Genomic DNA, 20,025 nt, shown 5'->3' with positions numbered 1-20,025 from the left:
CTTATCCACATGTGCTTTGCTGCCACAGGGCCGAGGTACCATACACACAAGACTTTGAAAATGTAAGTAAAGGCAAAGCTTTCCCCTTTGTAAGTTCATTTCCTCGGGCACTTTGTCAGAGCAATGAAAAGTGAACTTACTCATTGAGCTGTAGGCCACTAGGTGGTCCAGGAACAGCCATGCTTGCTTCTGCTCAGGGTCTTCACACAAGCTGCTGCCTGCTTGCCCCGGACTCTAGGCTCCCACCCCACAAGCTACCTTTAGTACTTAAAGTGGGAAGACCTTTCCCTAGCTCCTGTTTTAAATCAGGTTCTATTAGGTTTCTTCCCCATACCTCAGGACAACGGGTAACTATTCAGTCACTTTGAAGATGTAGAGCGTTGACTGCTCCATGAAACAACTGGAGTCCTAGTGCTCAATCTGTAATCTTACATCTAGCATCACGCAGTACTGGACATACAGTAGGCATCAATGAATATTTGACTGAGCTAACAAACACAAGTCCCAGGAAGCCTCTTACTTCAGGGAAGGGAAGTGCTCATAGCGGTGCCATAGCTGTTATTACTGCAGGATGGCCAAGCTGTCCACGTGGCTACTGGTTTGTCTGAAGTCAGCTGAAGCTCACCTGGGAGCCAAGAGGCTGACTGCCAGCTTGGAACGAAGCCTGGGAGGTATTTTGGCCAAGATTCCCTCTTCACTTTGAGCTGTGGTCATGGCAGGCTCTAGGGGGACCCCTAACTTTGCAGATCTACCAACCACAGGGCCAAGACTGAGTGTACCTGCTGGACCAAAGGGTAAATAATTGTTTGCAGGAGCTCAAGCGAGGTTAACAATTACTAATCTGCAGTAGTCGACTGCTCCTGATTCAATATCTAATTAATAAGTGGGTAGAGATGAGTCAAGGGGCCCTCCTCCTCTCCTCCCTGGTTTGCCACCCTATGGGATATATTTTTGGTTGGAAGGGATAGCCTGGTAAAATAAGCAACTGACTTACTGCTGCAAACTTGCACAGCCTCCAAAAATCATACGGATAAATATAGAAAGTCAATTCTCACCTTAGAAGAATAATAAAGTACCCTAAGTGACTCTCTAATCAAGACAAAGAGACCAGTCTGAAGAGAACCTGGGCTTACGAAAGACAGATACTTTTATATTTGCCTGCTGACCTTGGGAATTTAGGGTATGTTTTAAAGGGATATAAAAATAATAAAGAAAGAGAACAGACTAAGGGTTGAAACCAAGGTAAAACCTACAGTTTAAACTGTGGCTTTCCATAAAACTTTCTAATGTGTTATAGAGAGAATGAGCATGGCTCATGTCTCTCTGATCTGTATTCTCTTTCTTTTCATGGTGTGTGTGTGTGTGTGTGTGTGTGTGTGTGTGTGTGTACACACTAATGTGATAGACAGAAATTCATATCAAGTACCTTCTTTAATCACTCTCTGCTGTAGTTTTGGGGACAGTGGCTGTCACTGCACTTGGAGCTTGTTTATTAAGCTACACTGGCTGGCCAGCAAGCCCAAGGTTCAAGCATCTTTATCTCTGTGGCATGGATTAAAAGAGAATCTGGCATTCATGTTTTTAAACCTGAGTTTTAGGGGGCCAGGTTCAGGTCCTCAAGCACTTGATTCTCTGAGTTGTCTCCCCAGACCCCTCCCTCACATTCTCTCTGTAGAAAATGGTTCTTATCCTCACCACAGTCCTACCAGAAAGGGAATCACACAGAACTATTGAGGGTGTCGTCCTCGTCGTCCAGGTGGTATGACAGATTAGTCATATAGATCTGTGTTTGGTTCAGAGAACGCAGACCTGGCCAGGCTAACTAAAAGCTCTGTAGACTCTTTGTTAACATTTGTCCACAATATCTAAGCTCGATGGCTACACCTGGGTAGGGACTCGGGGTTTTTTCCCAGATAGTGAGTAGGTTAGAATTCCATCTGACTGTATACACGAGGTCAGTCTGGTATGTGCTCCTGCACAGCTCCGCTCCTGTTATCTTCTTGAGATAACACGCTACAGGAAATCGATGTTTCTTGTGCAAACAAGAGAGCTCCCAAATCCAGGCAAGAAATGCTCTGGAGAAAGGATTTAATGCTCTGCTGTGACTGGCAGCTCACTCAGGCTTTGCTTTTAGTACAGAATAACTTAAAGATTTTTCAACTTACTGGTACATGCAAGGAAGGATATNAAATCTTCCTGAAGGAGACGCGAGTTCTTCATTTTGAAAAAAAAAGTGTGATTAAATATTGGAGTCCATCATAAGATTTAGTATACACTCAATTGTTTTCTTATTTACAAATGATGTGGCAATGGTGCTTTTCATTGTTTTTTTTTTTAAAACACCCTTCTTTGTTATTTTCCTGCTGCTGTGGAGAGACACCATGACCAAGGCAACTAATAAAAGAAAGCATTTAGTTTGTGGGCTCATAGTCCTAGAGAGTTAGTCTATGATCTTCATGGACGGAAGCATGACAGCACGCATGGGACCTAAGACGTAAGCAGTGCCTAAGCACTTACGTCTGAACCACAAGCACAAGGCAGAGAGAGCGAGCTAGCTGAGAAAGCCCACCACAGTAACACACCTCCAAGGCCACACCTCCCAGTCCTTCCTAAACAGCTCTACCGACTGGGGACCAAGTATGCAAATACAGGAGCCTGTGGGGGCCATTCTCAGTCAAGCTGCCATACCTTTCACCACTAAAGTGTTGACACATGAATGACATGATAAACTGAATTATCTAGGGGCTCCCACGCTCATGTCTTATCACTTAGGTGAGCTTTTAAATTTCATTCATTCATTCATTCATTCATTCATTCATGTGTGTGTGTGTGTGTGTGTGTGTGTGTGTGTGTGTGCCCATCTGCTTGTCTGTATACCCATGCTTGTGTATAGGCACCCTCACAGCCCGGAAAAAGGTGTTGGATCATCTGGAACTGGAGTTACAGGTGGTTGTGAAATGGTTTGTTACATGGGCTACGGGTGCTGGGAACTGAACCCAGGTCTTCTGTAAGAGTAGCAAGTGCTCTGAACTGCTGAGCCTAGCCCCAATTCTGTCTCTTAGGGCCCTGAGAAAAATGCAACTGTGGACCTATAACCAAAAAGTCAGTATGAGCTTTCAGGACGAGGTCGCCGTGTAGCTCAGTAGTAAAACATTTGCCAAGAATGTGCAAGGCCCTGGGTTTGCATCTGGGGAGGGGGTGATTTTAGGATGACCACAATCATTCAGCAAAGGACAGGGCTCCTGGAAGCCAGCAGAGGCCACCCATCCACCATAGGCAAAGAGAAGGGAACCCAATCCAGTCGTTTAGATTAAGTTATGTATTACTTTTCTCACTGGTGTAATCAAATATCCAACAACAGCAACTTCAGGAAGAAAGAAAGGAAGGGTTTATTTTGTCTCAGGTTGGAGGGCAGATCGTGGTGGGAGGGTCTGGGGGCAGGAACAGGAGCTGGCTGGTCCAATTGTGTGTCTGAAGTCAGAAAACAGAATGATGAATGTGTGGCTCAGCTCCATTTCCTCGTTTGATTCAGTGTGGAATCCTAGCCCAGGGAATGGCACTCCCTACATTCAGGATGGGTCTTCCTGCCTCCAGCAACCTTGTCTGGAAACTGCCTCACTGATATGCCCAGAGATTTCAAGTCACTTCCACATGACTCTGGACCCTGGAGAATTAGTAATAATTTGATTAACCACCACAGTTACTCAGTCTTGAAAGGAAAATGAATCTTGAATTTGGGCATGCAAAGAAAGAAATGAAACTCAGAGGAAAGGAAAGTGGAGAGGGTGCTGAGCGAGAGCACCGAACTAGCCTCCACTGAAAGCTGGCCTTGTGTCACCACTGCTTTTTCTTGCTCTAAGATGGGCACATCTCCACACTCTAGATTCTACGACGCATTACTGAAACCCCTCACGTCAGCTCGCCTGCCCCTCTCACTTCATACTTAGCAGGCTCAATCTCACCAGGTACTTTGCATCAGCTCTCAGGCTGACGTAGATGGCTAGAGAAAAATATCCAGTCAGGTCCACTACCCTTTCTTTAAATGCATGGCTGCTACCTTCAGTTGGCCCTTGGGTGTATTCACTCACATGCTCCCCTAGACAACCACAAAATTCTGACAGAGCCATCCAGACTTGCTGTCTACAGACTCTCTCTACCCCTTATTTCCCTTTGAACATTTCCAGTCAGGATTTTGTTTCCACAAGCAACTGCCATCTACTCTCCTAAACCTCACCTCACCATGTAGTGCTCCCTCATGTAGTACTCCCTCATGTAGTGCTCCCTGGGTCGGATCCTCCAGTAAGACTCATCCCAGTTAGCTGCCTCCGGTCCTTTCCTGAGGTAAAGGCGTTGTCTCTCTTGGCCCCTCCTCATTTTTCTCACTCTTAATGCTCAAGAGCTTCCTGTTCAATGTGGCAGCATGTGTGCCTCTTTAAGTTAAATCAAATCAAACATGTGTTCTTCAGTTCCACATATCATGTCTTAGGGGTTCCAGACCTGCATGGTTCTGGTGGCTGGACACTGGACAGTGCAAAGACTATTTCTGTTTATCACTGAACGTTTTACAGGACTTAGCTACACTAGCCTATCGGAGGCTTACTCAGGAGTAGCTCTCTCTTTGTGTCTCTGTCCCTCCCCCTTCCCTCTCTCTCCATCCTTCCTCCCCTCTGGGACTCCTTTCATCTCTTCCCCAGTGATGTCTAGACTCCCCTGTCTCCTGGACATACCCTGAACTCCAGACTCCTTTATCGGTCTGGTCTTCCCACACCATTTCACTTGCAGATCTCATGGCTGTCTTAAGTTTATGAAGCCTAAACCCAGCTCCTGGCCTCTCCTAACCTCGGACACCCTCAGACTCCTGTTTCACAGCCTTTCCCATTTAATGGTAAGTTTTGTGCTCTGGCCTGATCTGAGAGTCATACCGGACTCTTCTCTACCCCTCTTCCCACAACCTAGGAGCAAAACTTCTTTGACTGACCCTTCAGAAACCTTTGGAATTATCTGATTCCACCATTTCTCCCTGGATTATTACACATGTCTTCTTCCCTGATTCCCTGATTCTGCCCTTTCAGCCTCCCCCACATTGGCCTAGTCTCAACAAAATAGCCAGTATATATATATATATATATCTCCACATACTATCTATCCACATATATAACACACATATATACATACATATATAATATATATTATATATAATATATATGACAATCTGATTTTATCTCTTCTCTTCAAAGTGTTCTAACAGTGTCCACCTCTCTCAGAGCAGACACCAAGCCTCAGCCAGGAACCAGTGTCACCTTCCTCCCAGCACCAAGGAGACCTGTTCTCCCTTCTACTCTGTCTCTACTCCAAAGCCTTCTGCAGCTGGGCACTCTGTTGAGTCTGCAGGGAATCTCAAGGGGCTGCTTCTGTACCCCACAATACATGTCGCCTTAGTAGAGAGGTCTCCCCTGCCAACACTGTACACAGTAGCGACCTCGCCTGGATATCCCTTCCTCTACAGTAGCGACCTCTCCTGGACACCCCTTCCTATCCCATGTTGGCATTTATTTCATGTTAAGTGTGACATTGATGCTTCGCTGTGTCTGGCTCAACACCCAGTGTACAGAGTCCTCAAAGATGTCAGGAGACAATCTTGTCCTCCATTGTTTCAAGCTTTAGACATTGCACACACCAGGAAGTCACTTCCGTACATGGTCTCTGACTGAGCACGTCAGGCAGGGAGGTGCACACATGCCTTGTCTATTCTTGTTCCGGTTCAGCTCCTTCTTTCCTCTAGCCCCCACTCCTTGTGGTGTGTTCATTTAATTTCAGACTGAATTTAAGTTATAGGTTTGAATTTTTTTCTATAATCTTCTACCCTGACTATGTATATAATTTCCCCCGAAAGACTGACTTGTCTATAATTATTATTTTTAGATGTTTTAGTCATTTCTTCTCTTAGGAAGCTATAATTCCAAGTGCTAGGTGCTGGTGTCTGAATCCTCATCAGTGGGAAGTTCCTAATATGTATTTTGATTAAGGTGGGTTTGGTGGGTGGGAAAAACACTTAGACTCTCTAGCTGGTTCTGCAACTTTACAGTTAACCTTCGGGCTGTCCTCCGGGGCCACAGAAGTCTTTTACACAATGTCCATCTGGAGTCTGGTGGAAGAGCTGGGAAAGGCCAACAGCAGACTGTCCAGGCTGTCATGTGTGCGATGAGTGCTTCACTCAAACCTCTGTGGTGGCCTCCTGGAAGACCTGACCAAGCCTAACCAAGACCTCAGGGAGGGATGACTGATGGCTGGAGCGAGACAGGCACTTTCATCTAATACTGGTACCACTTACAGGAGCAGGAGGAAAACCACAGGAAGTCCCACAGGCACTGGCTCTGCCACTTGCTGCTTCCCTTAGACCACCAGCAAGCAGGAGAGTGGAAATAAGTTGCAAGAGGTACTAGCGGACCTTTTGGGGTTTCAAGATGAGCCATAATTATCTACGTTATTCCAGTACTTCTAAGTTCCTTTGAAGAATGAGGTACTTTCAAAATGCACCCATAAACTCCTTTATACTTTTCTTTGAAGAAGTAGGATCCTGAATGTGGCCCAGACTTAAAGATTGTGTTCTATAGGCTGATGGCTGGAACAGAGCAAACTTGCACCACGACTTAGGGACAGCCAATGGAGGCCATTCTTAAGGAACTGAGGCTTCAGGCCACCAGCCTCCAGCAATGTGCCCCTCCTTTCCTGAGTACAGCCTTCTGGTGACTGAAGCCTCATTTTGTCAACCTGGGCTAGAACTAGAGCTACAGAGAGCTCTAGGTGAGATTCCTGGTTGTCAGAACCTATGAGATAAAGTTTGTTAGGTTAAGATGAAGTAAATGACTTTAAAGCAACAGGTAACTAGGTCATAGAATAAGGACCACACAGTTAAGCCTTTTCGTTTCAGATAACTTCATATATATATATGACTTTGCTAATGTAAAAAACAAAATCATCAGCTGTCTGAAAGGAAGAGGAAGTAATTTGGTTGTGCCTTCGTGTGGGTCACAGCAGCCTTGGGCACAACCCGCTCAGAGTGAGGCACAAAAGGTTCACAAGACCAGCAGCACCAAGGCATTGTCACAGTTCTGACACTGTATCAGCAACACTCTGCTCCAGGCTGCCCATGGTCCTATAAAGACTCTGCTGCTGCCTGGTGGCCTACCGACCCTGTGGAATCCCAGGGTGCTCAGCCAGCCCTTCCTGGTGAAGATATGAACCCAGGGGTATTGGATGTGGGTGGATGGGTGGGTGGGTGGGTGGGGGGATGACAGCATTATCAGGAGGTATAGAAGTGACCAAGGGCTTTACACTACTTGCACAAATTCCTGTTAGTTTGGCACCTTAATGATCTTACTGTCCCTAATTCAAAGTAAATCCAGCTGCAGTTTATATGCAGCTTTTATGCAGTTTATGTGCAGTGACTGGTTTTGGTTTTAGTTTTCTCTCCCTATAACTTGAGCGTAGCACGCAGCTCCCTGTCTGGGACAGCTGATGAGAGTGTGGAGAAGACAAGCACCTTCCTCCTCAGTGAGCATCCCCTGAACATGAGTGGAAGTTCTAACCGCAGCCCGGTCCTCATGCGCACACCGGTCCTGCTGTTATCCCCAGAACATGAGTGGAAGTTCTAACCGCAGTCCGGTCCTCATGCGCACACCGGTCCTGCTGTTAGCCTGACGCTTTCTATCACGGATGTTTAATTCCTTTATCTGAGCTACAGTTAACTGAAGGCTCAAGCCTTTAGGGGCCAGAGATATAGATATGAAATCAGACCCGTTCCCACACTAGTCACATAAGCAACTATTCTACATATTACATATTTTTATCTTATGCATGTATTTTGTATGTGCATGTCTGTGTGTGTGCAGGTGTGCATACACAGGCAATGTGAAGGTTAAAGGACAACCTTGGTATCATAGCTTAGAAATTATTTGTTGTTGTTGTTGAGACAGGGCATCTCCACTGGCCTAGAACCTGTGAAGTAAGGGAGGCCGTCTAGGCAGTGTGCGAGTGCAAGCCTCAGGAGTGTGCGAGCTCTACATCCCCAGTGCTGTGAGAACATGTGCATGTGACCACCACACCTGGCTTTTTCCATGGGGGCTGGGAGGACACACCCATATCTTTACCAACTGAGTCCCCTCCCAGCCCCAGTCCCATGAAGCTATGACACCGGTTCCTGGTTAGGACATCTGATCAAGACCCAAGTAGTGGGGTCAGAAGGCGTTCTGGAGGAGGGGGAGTCTACAGAGTTGCACTTCAGGGATGGGTGAGGCTAACTGAGCAGGAAGGAGACAGGATGGGGAAAGAAAATCAGGCAGAGGATGCCACAAAAGCGCCCAAAACTCGAGCGGTGTAAGTTACAAGGTTCAGGGGAATGGTTACATTAAAGCACAAGGAAATGGTGGAAAATCAGGTCACAGGTAAGTTGGGCCCCAAACTCTCTGGTACCCATTCAAGAATTTGGTCTTTACTCTCAAGAAGTGATTAATGGGGTTAGGGATGGAGTAGACAGGCGAGTAGATTAAATGGTGAAGAGCCACGGGTCAAGGAGCAAGGCAGGAGCTGTGGTGAGAATGAGAAAGTTGTAGATGACGGTGGTATCTGTAATGGGGAAGGGGGTGATTTAAGATCATTTATAAGGTGACTTGTTCATGAGAAATGAGGACCATAGGGGGCATCATGAAGGAATCGTCCCCAGTGCTGGAAAATGAAAGAAACTTCCTTCTGCAATGGCTGCCCGAGGCCACGGCTACTGTCACAGCCGGAGAGTGCTGCCACAGACAGCTCTGAGCACAGGCAGTTTGCATAAGGGTGCACAGGCAGGGTTCATTCTCTAGATGTCTCCCGAGACTAAAAGAGTGTAGCTGTGGACCTAGCTACAATCTGAAGCAAGGGCGGCACATCCTGTTAGTAAGCAGCCCCGCTATATCATTATAGGCGGAAGTCAAAGCTGGGTGTGGCAGAGCACACCTGCAATTCTAGCTCTCCGCAGACAGGAGGACTATTAGGAATTAGAGACAGTCTATATGGTGAGACGCAGGCTCAAAAAATTTTAAATTATTATTAAATAATAAACCTGCCCAAGTTACCAACATGAGATGACTTGGATTATACAGGTAAAGAAATCTATTAGGCTCTGATGTCACCCAGAGTCATTTGTCCAAGGAAGCCTCCTGTCAATTTACACCAATGCAGACCCGAAATGAAGATCAGTACAGACTAAAAACAAACAAAAACAGTCCATTTTTCCTTATATTTTTTTTCAAGAAGAATTAAAAGCTCTAAGACGTCGTAGCCAGGAAAATTGGCAAGAGAAACCTAAAATCAACTCTTCCCTTCCCAGTTTCGGGGCCTTTCCTTGGCCTCACAGGTGGAGGTGAGCAAGAAGAATATAAAGGTGAGCACAAACCGTCCCTTCACAAGGGGAATGTCAGGGTCTGTGGTAGGTACTTTTCATGACACGGTGACCATATGCTTAAGAAGAAACACCTTAAGGAAGAAAGGACTTGTTCTGGCTTATGGTTTGGATTTAAACATCTGATTTCATTATGGGATGGGGAATGAGGGTTGGGGATATAAAAGCAGAGAACTCAAAGCCAGTGGGAGGGAGTATGAAGTGATTTGCTAATTTCCAGAAGACAACTCAGGCAGAACCAGGGTGGGATTTGGCCCAAGAGACCACCTCCAGCTGCCATCAATCCCTTCTTCCAGCAAGGCTCCACTTCTAGGAGATTCCACAACTGTATTGGCTAGGTGTTACTGTCAACTTGACAGGGCAGCAGTTCTCAACCTTGTGCATGCCGCAGGGCCTTCAATGCAGTTCCTCATGCTGTGGTGAGCCCCGCCCCCATCCATAAAATTATTCTCACTGCTGCTTCATAACTGTGATTTTGCTACTGTTATGAATCATAATGTAAATAGCTTTGGAGAGAGAGGTTTGCCAAAGGGGTCTTGACCCACGGGTTGAGAACTGCTGACCTAGAGTCACCTGGGAAAAGGGAAGTTCCACTGAAGATCTACCCAAAGCAGACTAGACTGTGGTCCTGTCTGTGAGAGATCCAAACCATAACAGGCTTATCTCCAGTGTTTTTATCTGGCCACATGTACTCTAGGTAGGCCAGCTAAGGCTTTCCACTGAGGCTGACAGCTTACTCTGTCCTTCAAAGCCCCCCACTCTTGGTCCCTTATTCTACAGCCTCTATAAAACATTAATCCCTACACCTGTGAAAGGAATTCTGGCATCTGGCCCTTTGTACTTAAAGATCTTCAGGTGTGGAAAGCAGAGCCTTCAGGCAGAACTCTGCTCAAGGGCGAGCTCCAGGTCAACAACCGAGAAGAATGAAGGCCAAAGTAGACCCTGACTCCAGTGCACCTGTAAACAAGGGTCTCACTGAAGCAGCAGGCGGGCTGGAGGTTGGATGGCCCTTCTAAGTTGTTCCAACCCTGGGGAAAGGCAGGGCCTTTGTTTCCCAGCATTAATCAATCACTAGATATGGCCTTATCTGGAGAAAGAGGCATAATCTAAGACAAAACAGCTCTGTTTAACCCCAAAGGGTCTCAGCGGAGAACTGTCAGCCTCCCACATTCCTGGCAGCTGATGGACGACACTTGTGGAAGGGGCAGGCAGAGGTCATGGCCAGGGCCATCCGACCCTATTGTCTGTAATGCTTCACCCCTGCATTACACAGTCCACAGAACTTAGGGGCTGGGTTTGGGGCTCTCTTCTACTGACCCTAGCTTCTGTGTTCCCTATGGGAATTAGAACTATCTCTCTATTGAGACATCGACACTTTCAGAGGTTTTACCCTCACATCTCAGCAGTGTTTTTATGGAAATGATTCATAATCAGCACATGTGCTGGGCAGTTTAACATCAACACGACACAAGCTATAATGATAAGGGATGACGGAGCCTCAACTGAGAAGATGCCTCCATAAGATCAGGCTGAACTCAGGTCTACGGGGGCATGTTCTTAATTAGTGACTGATGGGGGAGGGACCTGTCCATTCAGTGTGGCGCCACCCCTGGGCTGGTGGTTCTGAGCAAACCCAGAGGAGTAAACCAGGAAGAACCCCTCCACGGTCTCTGCATGAGCTCCTGCCTCTAGGCTCCTGCTTGGTGTAAGTTTCAGCCTTGGTTTCCCTCAGAGACTGCATACCTCCCCCACCCTGAATTCTTTTTGGTCCTGGGGTTTCATCAAAGCAATAGTAACTCTAACAAGACGACATATATCCAGAGGCAAGAGCAAGGGGCTTGGAAACTAAACTGCCATTTATGGATATTACATATGTCGCACTTGGTTTCCTTTCACCCTTTATAGCAGGGAATAATTAAAACACATGTTATTTTATTTAAGCTGCTATGAGAACCTAGAGATATTTTGTTTTGTTTGCTTTTTTTTTTCTTTTTTGTCAACTTGACACACACTAGCTAGGGTCATCTGGGCAGAGAGAATTTCAACTGAGAAAATGCCTTCATCAGACAGGTCTGTGGGGCAGCTTCTTCTTTACTTGATTAATGAATGATTGATGTGGGGGGTCCTAGCCCACTGTGGTGCCACTCCTGGGCAAGCTAAGGAAGCCTTGGAGAGAGAGCAAGCCACTCTGCAGTGGTTCTCCATGGCCTCTGCCTTGTCCCTGCCTCCAGGTCCCTTACCCTGACTTCCCTTCATAACAAACTGACTGCTCGCTGTAGGATGACAGAAACGCTTCCTCCCAGGTTGCTTTTGCTCATGGTGTTTATCACAGCAACGAAACTCAAAGCGCTGTTGAAAAGAAAAAAAGCTAAAACTAGTGTTTCACAATGTTAGATAATAAACGCACACCCATTCAAGGGGGGAAATACTGGGCCGATATGTGAGAAATAGATATTTCTAAATATTTATAGATATTTATACTATTAGTATATATTATACTATTTATTATTTTATTAGCAGTATATATTACATACTATTATTTTATTAGTAGTATATATTGTATAATTTATAATTTATATAAATATATAAATTATGATATATAGAGGATGTATAATGTATAATATTAGTATACATTATACTATATATTATAGTTATAGAAAATGATATTTATAAATATTTATAAATAAGTAAGGTAGAAGATTCGATATTACTAAGAGATAAATTCTCATCAAATAGATCTGTGAACCCAATAAAGGTCTTAAAACTGCCAAGTCTTCTGGGCAGAACTTGATGAACTGATTCTAAAACACAAATGAAAGCATGAAAGACAAAAAAAAAAAAAACCTTGAAAGGCAGAGAGGAAGAAACCTACACTTCTCATTTTAAAACTTACCATTAGGCTGGCGTGGTGCAGCATGGGGAAGACATATAAATCAATGCAGCAGAGCCAAGAGTCCGCAAGCAAAGCTTTGCGATCACAGTGCACTGGTTTTCAGCAAATGTAGGACAGAACAGATAAAGTTGTTCTGACAGAGTTGTGGGCCAACTGGATTGCTGAAGGCAAAAACCAAATGAAACCAAACCAAGAAAAACTGGACTTAAAGGATAAACTTTCAGGAAAGGAACTGGAGACCATGTGACAAATTTGTTAAATTTTCTTTAAGAAATTGCCAAACTATTCTAAAATGAACTAAAAATGAATCGGAACATAAGGTAGGCTTTTAAGAATGAAGAAGAAAACAAGAGATTTACAAGCTTGGGATAGGCCAAGAGTTGTTAAACAACATCAGAAAGCATGATCGACTCGAGAGAATTTTGAGGCAAAAATAAGATTTCAGCAAAATTAAAAATAGGCTTCAAATATATCAGTAGGAAATTGACACGACAGCCACACTCTGGGAGGGCATGCATACAGAATACCTAAAGGTGAAAGAAATGTTTTAAGTTTGGGTCCTATGGTGTCTGGGTAGCCCTATACATTTACTGAAATCATTGACTTGTGTCCCTAGAGCAGTAATTAGATCTCAGAAAACTGTTAAAAATTAGAGAGCTTATTTTGCCCACATGGTGAGAGCTGGTATCCAGAGTGGTATGATGAGCCTCACAAGGGACAGGCTCTCTATCTGAGCCTCGGCTACCTTTTGTCTGTGCATCTCGCCTGTGCTCCGGCCTTCACACTGACTCCTTTCCTAGCTACAAAGGAGAAGAAACTAGACATGAAGAAGATAGCCACTGCTTCTTGGCCTTCTGGATGCGACCAGCTACAGTATCTGTGTTTACCAGCCTACCTCCTGAAACATCCGCTATCTGAGGACAATCGTTTAAGAGGATTTTTGGAGCAGGAAGGTAGACTAGGAGCTTGTTTGACCCACATGCCGCACATAATTCTGGTATTATAGTACCTTGAAAAATAGTATACCCCCTTAGTAGAATTAAAACAAACAATGATACTGGCCAGCTAAGGTAGCCATGTTAATAGATATCTCAGAAAAACAACCACTGGCCAAATTACATCACATGACCATAAAGGATTTTATTTATTTATTTGAGACAGGATCTCACTGTGTCATCTGAGCTAGCCTGGAACTCACTCTGTAGACCAAGCAGGCCTCAAACTCAGATGTGCCTGTCTCTGTCTCCTGAGTGCTGGGATTTTATTTAAGGTGTGTTCTCTCTCTCTCTCTCTCTCTCTCTCTCTCTCTCTCTCTCTCTCTGTGTGTGTGTGTGTGTGTGTGTGTGTAGAGGCCAGAAGAGGACATCAGATCCCCTGGAGCTGGAGTTACCCAATGAGGGTGCTATAAACCAAACTTGGGTCCTCTGCAAAAGCAGTGCTCTTAATCACTACACCAGGGTTCTAGCCCAGAGAGTCTCAACCCTTGGGTCTCGACCCCTTTGGGGGTAACATATCAGCTATCCCTGCACATCAGATGTTTATATTACAATTCATTGCAGCAGCAAAATTACCGTTATGCAGGAACTGTATTAAAGGGTCACGGCATTAGGAACGTAGAGAACCACTGCTCTAGCCCCAGAATGACTGCAGGAAATACAAGGTTATATTGCTGCTCCCAGTCACCTAAGGTTCCATTCGCAAGAAAGAATGGACGAGCAGCTCACAGTCTCAGGGTGGAAAAACAATTCATGATGTCAATCTAAACACAAACCCGGCCAGCACCATTCACACTGGATAGTGGTGTCTGGTCGTGAGGCGACGACCCAGGGCGTGCTTATTGTTCACGGCTGCTAATTAAAAAGAAAACTAAACAAATCCTCTGCGGAAACAGAAGGGTTCTAAAGAAGCTGTCTGTTCGTTAAACAAGTGTTCACTGTTCTTCATATTTTTAGCTCCAAGACAAAAACCTGAAGGCTGGGACAGTTGGTACAGTAGAAAAACAGGATGCTCAAGTTAGAAATGGCTGCGTTTTGAAACTTGATGGTGTCCTGAAGTACCTATGCCTTGGGCAAAGGTCAGTGTAGCTCAGCCTCAGTTTCTTCATCTTTACAAAGGGAAGCCGACAGTTGCCTCCGGGGTGAGGGGAGGCCTTCACAGAAACGGTGTCAAGCCCAGCCCTGGGGCTTGGCCCCCATCCCTCGGGACCCACACATAGAGAGGCACAGCTGCCACGAACAGCCAGGAAGGGTGAGGACTCGCTGCTTTTCTTGCCAAAATCAAACAGCTTTCCTGCCACTGTTCCCCACATTTCCCAGGCTGATTACACTTCTCCAGGGAACTCCTAATTAGAGATCATCCACTCAACATAGATACAAACACACACTAATTTGGAGGAGGGGGGAAGAAAAAAACCCAATCTACAAAAAACAAAACAAAACAAAACAAAAAGCACCCCCCAGGCAAACAAGCAAACAAACAGAACCCCCCAAAACCCACCACCAACAAACCAGGAAAACAACAATAACGCTAGGAGCATACAAAGAACAATACTCTAAAAATATTTTTTTTAAAAAAATCCTCACATTGTTGCAATCTTCCTGGTGGTTGGTTCTTCCACAAAAACCATAGACAGCACTTACAAAAACCACGCTGACCTCTCCATACACTGGGACACAGGACAAATGCAGATCATCAGACGCAAGCTCAGGTCATCCATAAAAGGCAGAGGGAGGAGACAGGGAGAAATGGCATCGGGGCAGGGGGAGATGAATACAAATATGAGCCTATAATGAGATATAGTCAGGGTTGGTAAGACAGCTCAGCAGGTAAAGGAGCTTGCTGCCAAGACTGACAACCTGAGTTTGATTCCCAAGATCCACTAGTAGAAAGAAAGCTGAACCCCAAAGCCTGACACACTCTACCTGTGCAGCGCTCTCTCTCTCTCTCTCTCTCTCTCTCTCTCTCTCTCTCTCTCTCTCCCTCCACACACGCACACACACACACACACACACACACACACACACACACACACACAGAGTCTATAACTTTTAAATGCTCTGCAAGTGTCTTAGCTTTTCACAGCTCCCACTTAGCATTGACTGAATACAGTCCCAGTCCCCATGTCTGCAAGAAAGCTATGTGTCACAAAGGTGAACTCCAAGGTTGTCCATGGAAAGACAGAGCAAATACCTAATGTCTACAATCTACATCAAAGGCTTCATCATGGCAAACTCACTTGGCGTGTCTAATCTAGTGACAGGCACAAGCCATGCTGATGTCTGCTCTGTTGTTCCAGTCACTGCACACAGCCGTGGCTTAGCTTCCTCCCAGGGCCTTGCTTAGCCACTGAGGCTGCAGCTCATCTGTGGGCGCTCTCCTCCACTGTGGGAAGAGGCAGCAAGGGCTGGATGAGGCCATCCCAGCAGTGGTTGCATGGGCCACTGGGTAGCGATCAGTGTGAAGCTTGGTTAGCAACAACAGCAGCTCTGCTTGCTAAAACCAACCAGTTGGCAAACACCTGCCTGTTTTCCAGAACATTCCTCAGCTCCCAGATTGAGAGATTCTATCTGTCCTTCGGTGCCCTCCAAAGATCATAGCAGTTCATTTCTAACCCTTGCTTTGTGCAGAATTCCTCGTAGCTGGAGAGCTGCCTCATTTCACACTTGCCTTAGAAATTGGTTACAAGCAAAACAAATCAAAGACTGATTCTCTATTTTTTCCTTGGGTGTCATCTTCTTGTCTCTGTCTCTCCCCCCAGACCCCCGCCCCACCACACACACACAACCCAAATCCAGGAAAGCAGGGGAAGTCTTGTGCCTCCAAGCTCACAGGCCAGAGGAAGGCTGGGGGTAACACATCTTCACCAGTGGCTCAGGTCTGGCTCCCAGCTGCAGCACAAGCTGATAGGTGTAATACCCCCCCCCCCCTCAGGCACAGTGAGCATTCCAGCTGTAGGCCACACTGTAGCTAGCCCACAGCACCAAACAGCCCTGCTCAGGTGTATCTTCTGGGATACTGAAATACTTTGTATAACATACAGTTTACAAACACAACTGACTGCTCACTTTGTCACAGTGTCTTCCAGCCTGGCTTCCTATTTGAACTCCTCCTGCATCTGCCTCTTCAATGCTGGAATAATAGTGGTGGTCTTCATCTACCCAAGCAATATTCACTAAGAGTGTGGGTCCTCATCACATACCTATGCCCTACCTCCAAAAGGGTAGCCTGCATCCAGAGAAGAGACTCACTTGGACATGATTGACAGGGACGATCAGGCTTGCATGAAGATCTTAGAATAATGGTCAGGAAAGCCCCAGCATGTATGCTTATCCTTTTGTTTTTGAGATAGGGAAATCTCACTTTATACCCTAGGCTGGCCCTAAAACTCGACAGTAGTTCAGGCTGGCCTCAAACTCACAGAAACCCTGCCTTAACCTATTATGTGTTAGATTCACAGGTAGGAAGCCACCACATGGGAGTCTGAGTGCTGTCTCTTTTTGTTTTTTAAAAAAAGATTAATTTATTTAGTATATGTAATTACACTGTAGCTGTCATCAGACACTCAAGAAGAGGGCGTCAGATCTCATTATGGATAGTTGTGAGCCACCATGTGGTTGCTGGGATTTGAACTCAGGACCTTCGGAAGAGGTGCTCTTACCTGCTGAACCATCTCACCAGCCCCTGTGTGCTGTGTCTTAAAGGGGCTCAGAAGGCTTCTCATTAAACTCATGGTTTATTTGGCTCACAACCACCCTCTTCTGTGAATAGCATAGCTCTGGTGCTGCTTCGGTGAGGGAGGAGATGGGAAGTGAGTCTTTAGATTTTACAGCCAATGCTTTATTGAAGACACTAGGGGTCAGCATATTCCTAAAAGTTGTGAGTGAAACCAGGAGCCCTGACACCTAGGGCGGGGCCCGGTGCTCAGGGCGTTGCTGGAGTGATGCCCACAGCAGCCAGTGTCTAATCACCATGGTAGCCCCTTCCATATACAGGCCCTCCTCTTAGCAGTAACTTTAACTTTCATTTGAGTCCCTGATGTCCGCCTGCAAAGCCTGGGTGCTCTGAGATGATGATCTGGTGGTGGAGTTTGTGACGCAGCTCAAGGTAATTTACATAATACCTCCCACCGGTGTAGCTCAGGCTGCCAGTTCAAAGAAATATGACCTTATTTGGGCAGTGAGAGCCAAGAGATCAAATGCGATGGAGGTGGGAATGAGGGTAGGGGCGGGGACTGAAGAGGTGGTTCAGCAGGCGACTAAAGACCAGCCCTGGTCTTGTTGGGAGGGATATTCAGTTCTCAGTACTCACAAGCAACCATAAAGATTCGGGAGGAGGGGGGAATCTAACACCTTCTCGATTCCACAGGCCAGGCTCCTGCATTTGCACATTTGTATACACACATACAAACTTAAATAATTAAAATTAACTAAAAGATTGAATGGGGGGGCAAGGAAATTTGCTAGGGACAACTGACTCTTCTGACAGAGTTCCTGGAAGCCTCTGCCCCCTACCCGTCTTTTCTTCCAACTAAGATAAGTAATTTACTGCTCTAGAGTCATATGATCCATACTCTGGCAACAACCAGGTGTGGCAATGTGGGATAGCTATAAAATGAAGCTGACTGCAAGAAACACAGCAGGGGCTTTAATAAAAATGATCAAGTTCCAAGTAAAATTCTATTAAGTAAAAGAAGAAAACAGATTCCAAATTGTGTGTGTGCGCACGTGTGTGTGTGTGTGTGTGTGCACACATGTGTGTGTGTGTGTGTGTGTGTGTGTTCATCCCATGCTGGAAATAGAACCCAGAGCTTTGTAGTAGAACAGCATTCTTCCCCTGAGCTTTTCTAAAGAACGTTCTAGCTGCTTAAAAGCCAAATCTCTTCTCTGTGAAGCCAGGTTGAATATGGATTTTTTTTTCATATTTGCATTTAGTGGCATCTTACATAACACACTGAGGGGACAAAGTGTTTCAAGTGGGAAAGCAACTGAGCTGTATGTTCAAACGTTGTAAGTTTCATGCCAGACCAACCTGGACTGGGACACCAAAGCTCTGCAGGATGACTTAAAGGCCATGGACCCAGAGCTTATGACTAGGGAGGAGGACATTATATATTCAAGGCTTCTCTCCTTTCCAGTTGTTGTGCAGAACACGTCATTGCTGGTTCTTCTTCCTTCCCATGTGCTGATCAGTAGACCTGTTTTTTGTTTTGTTTTCTTTTGTTTTGTTTTGAACATGCTGATCAAAATTATATCCTCTTGTTTTACAAGAACAGGGAGCGCCTGCCATTGTGCCTGGAAAGCCAAGTAGGTGGATGGCAGGCCTGCACTCCAGTTGTCTTCCGATGATGCCCATTGCTTATCAGTCCAAAGCACTGTCAGGCCCTCAGAGCTCAAAGGCCTTTCCTTCATGTGCAAAGATGGTTTGCTTTGGAACTCAGCAGAGAATCAGTAAGGGACCAAAGGGATGGATTGCTAACACAGCCAGCTCTCCACAGCATTGAAGACTGCATCTGTGGATCAACTGCAGATAAAAAACCATTTCTAAGAAGGATGGAGGGTAGGTTTGGTGGCCAAGAACACTGGATGCTCTTCCAGAGGACTAGGGTATGGCTCCCAGAGCCCATACAGCGGCTTTCAGCTCTCCCTCACACCCTTTCTGACCTCCTCCTGCACCATGCATGGACACAGTACACAAATACAATGAAAGCAAAGCATTCACACACATTAAATACATCTTTAAAACAACAACAACAATAACAACAACAAAGACATTTAGGGCTTCTAAGAAGGTTCCTGGGGACTCAAGGTGCTTACTGCCAATCCTGATGACCTAAAACCAGTCCCCAGGATTCCCTTCATTCCTGCAAGCTGTCCTCTGACCTCCACTCACGTGCTATGGCACATACATTCAGACGTAAATCAATGTCATAACTTTAAAGCTGTGTCTGTAGTGAACATGTACAGATCTTAACCTTGTGATTATTCTCTAAAGAGCTCAGTGTAAAAACTTGCATCATGTTTGTTCTGTATTTGTTATTCTATGCAATCGACCAAGGGCTCATCATTTGGGGAGCCGTATTTAATGGGTTGCACATGTACACTACTTGGGAAATGAGCACCTGTGCATCTTGGTAACCATGGGGAGTCTTGGGATAGTCCCCATGGGATACTACCAAGGGATGACATATGACTCCAGGGAACAGGCAAAACTGATGCCACCTCTCAACTTTCCTTAGTTTATTCCATTCTAAAGATCAGCAAATGTGTGATGTCCTATACTCTTGAAGAGGTAGCATTCCATCTATAAAGGGTACGGATGCCAGAGAGCCCATCACCTCAGTTCAAATTGTGGCAACACTCTTGGAATTGGGTGACTTTATCTCCATCTGTAAACAGGTGATGGATGAAACCTGTCCTGCAGGTGACTCTCAGGTTTAAGTGTAATGATTTTAGCATTCAAATAGTTGCCAGGACCCTAATCTCAATATTCCTTAGGAGGAAAGCACACTGTGACCTACAAAACCAGAGAAGTAGCCAGATCTCCATGCATTCTCACTGTCTGTATTTATTCCCACCTGTGACAAGATTCCCCAGGTATACCCTGATGAAAGCAGGTTGCAAGACCTTGCAAACGCAGTACCCTCACACAGGGCCTGTTATCTCTGATTGGGAATCTTAGATAAGCCTGAAGATTC

At 45.5% G+C, this 20,025-nt stretch overlaps 1 protein-coding gene and 1 non-coding gene across 3 annotated transcripts in view; one reads left to right on the top strand and one right to left on the bottom strand.

Moving 5' to 3' along the window:
- The window catches only part of LOC110319747 (IQCJ-SCHIP1 readthrough transcript protein), a 719,522-nt gene that overhangs the window by 65,629 nt on the left and 633,868 nt on the right, over positions 1 to 20,025 (bottom strand). The window lies entirely within an intron of this gene.
- Positions 13,171 to 13,363, top strand: LOC115063980. Its single transcript, XR_003843820.1, has one exon. It is a non-coding gene; the product is annotated as a U2 spliceosomal RNA (small nuclear RNA).

Source organism: Mus pahari, chromosome 4 (genome assembly GCF_900095145.1).
Source record: "Mus pahari chromosome 4, PAHARI_EIJ_v1.1, whole genome shotgun sequence".
In the NCBI taxonomy this organism is placed as follows: domain Eukaryota; kingdom Metazoa; phylum Chordata; class Mammalia; order Rodentia; family Muridae; genus Mus; species Mus pahari.
This window is presented reverse-complemented; position numbering and strand designations above follow the sequence as displayed.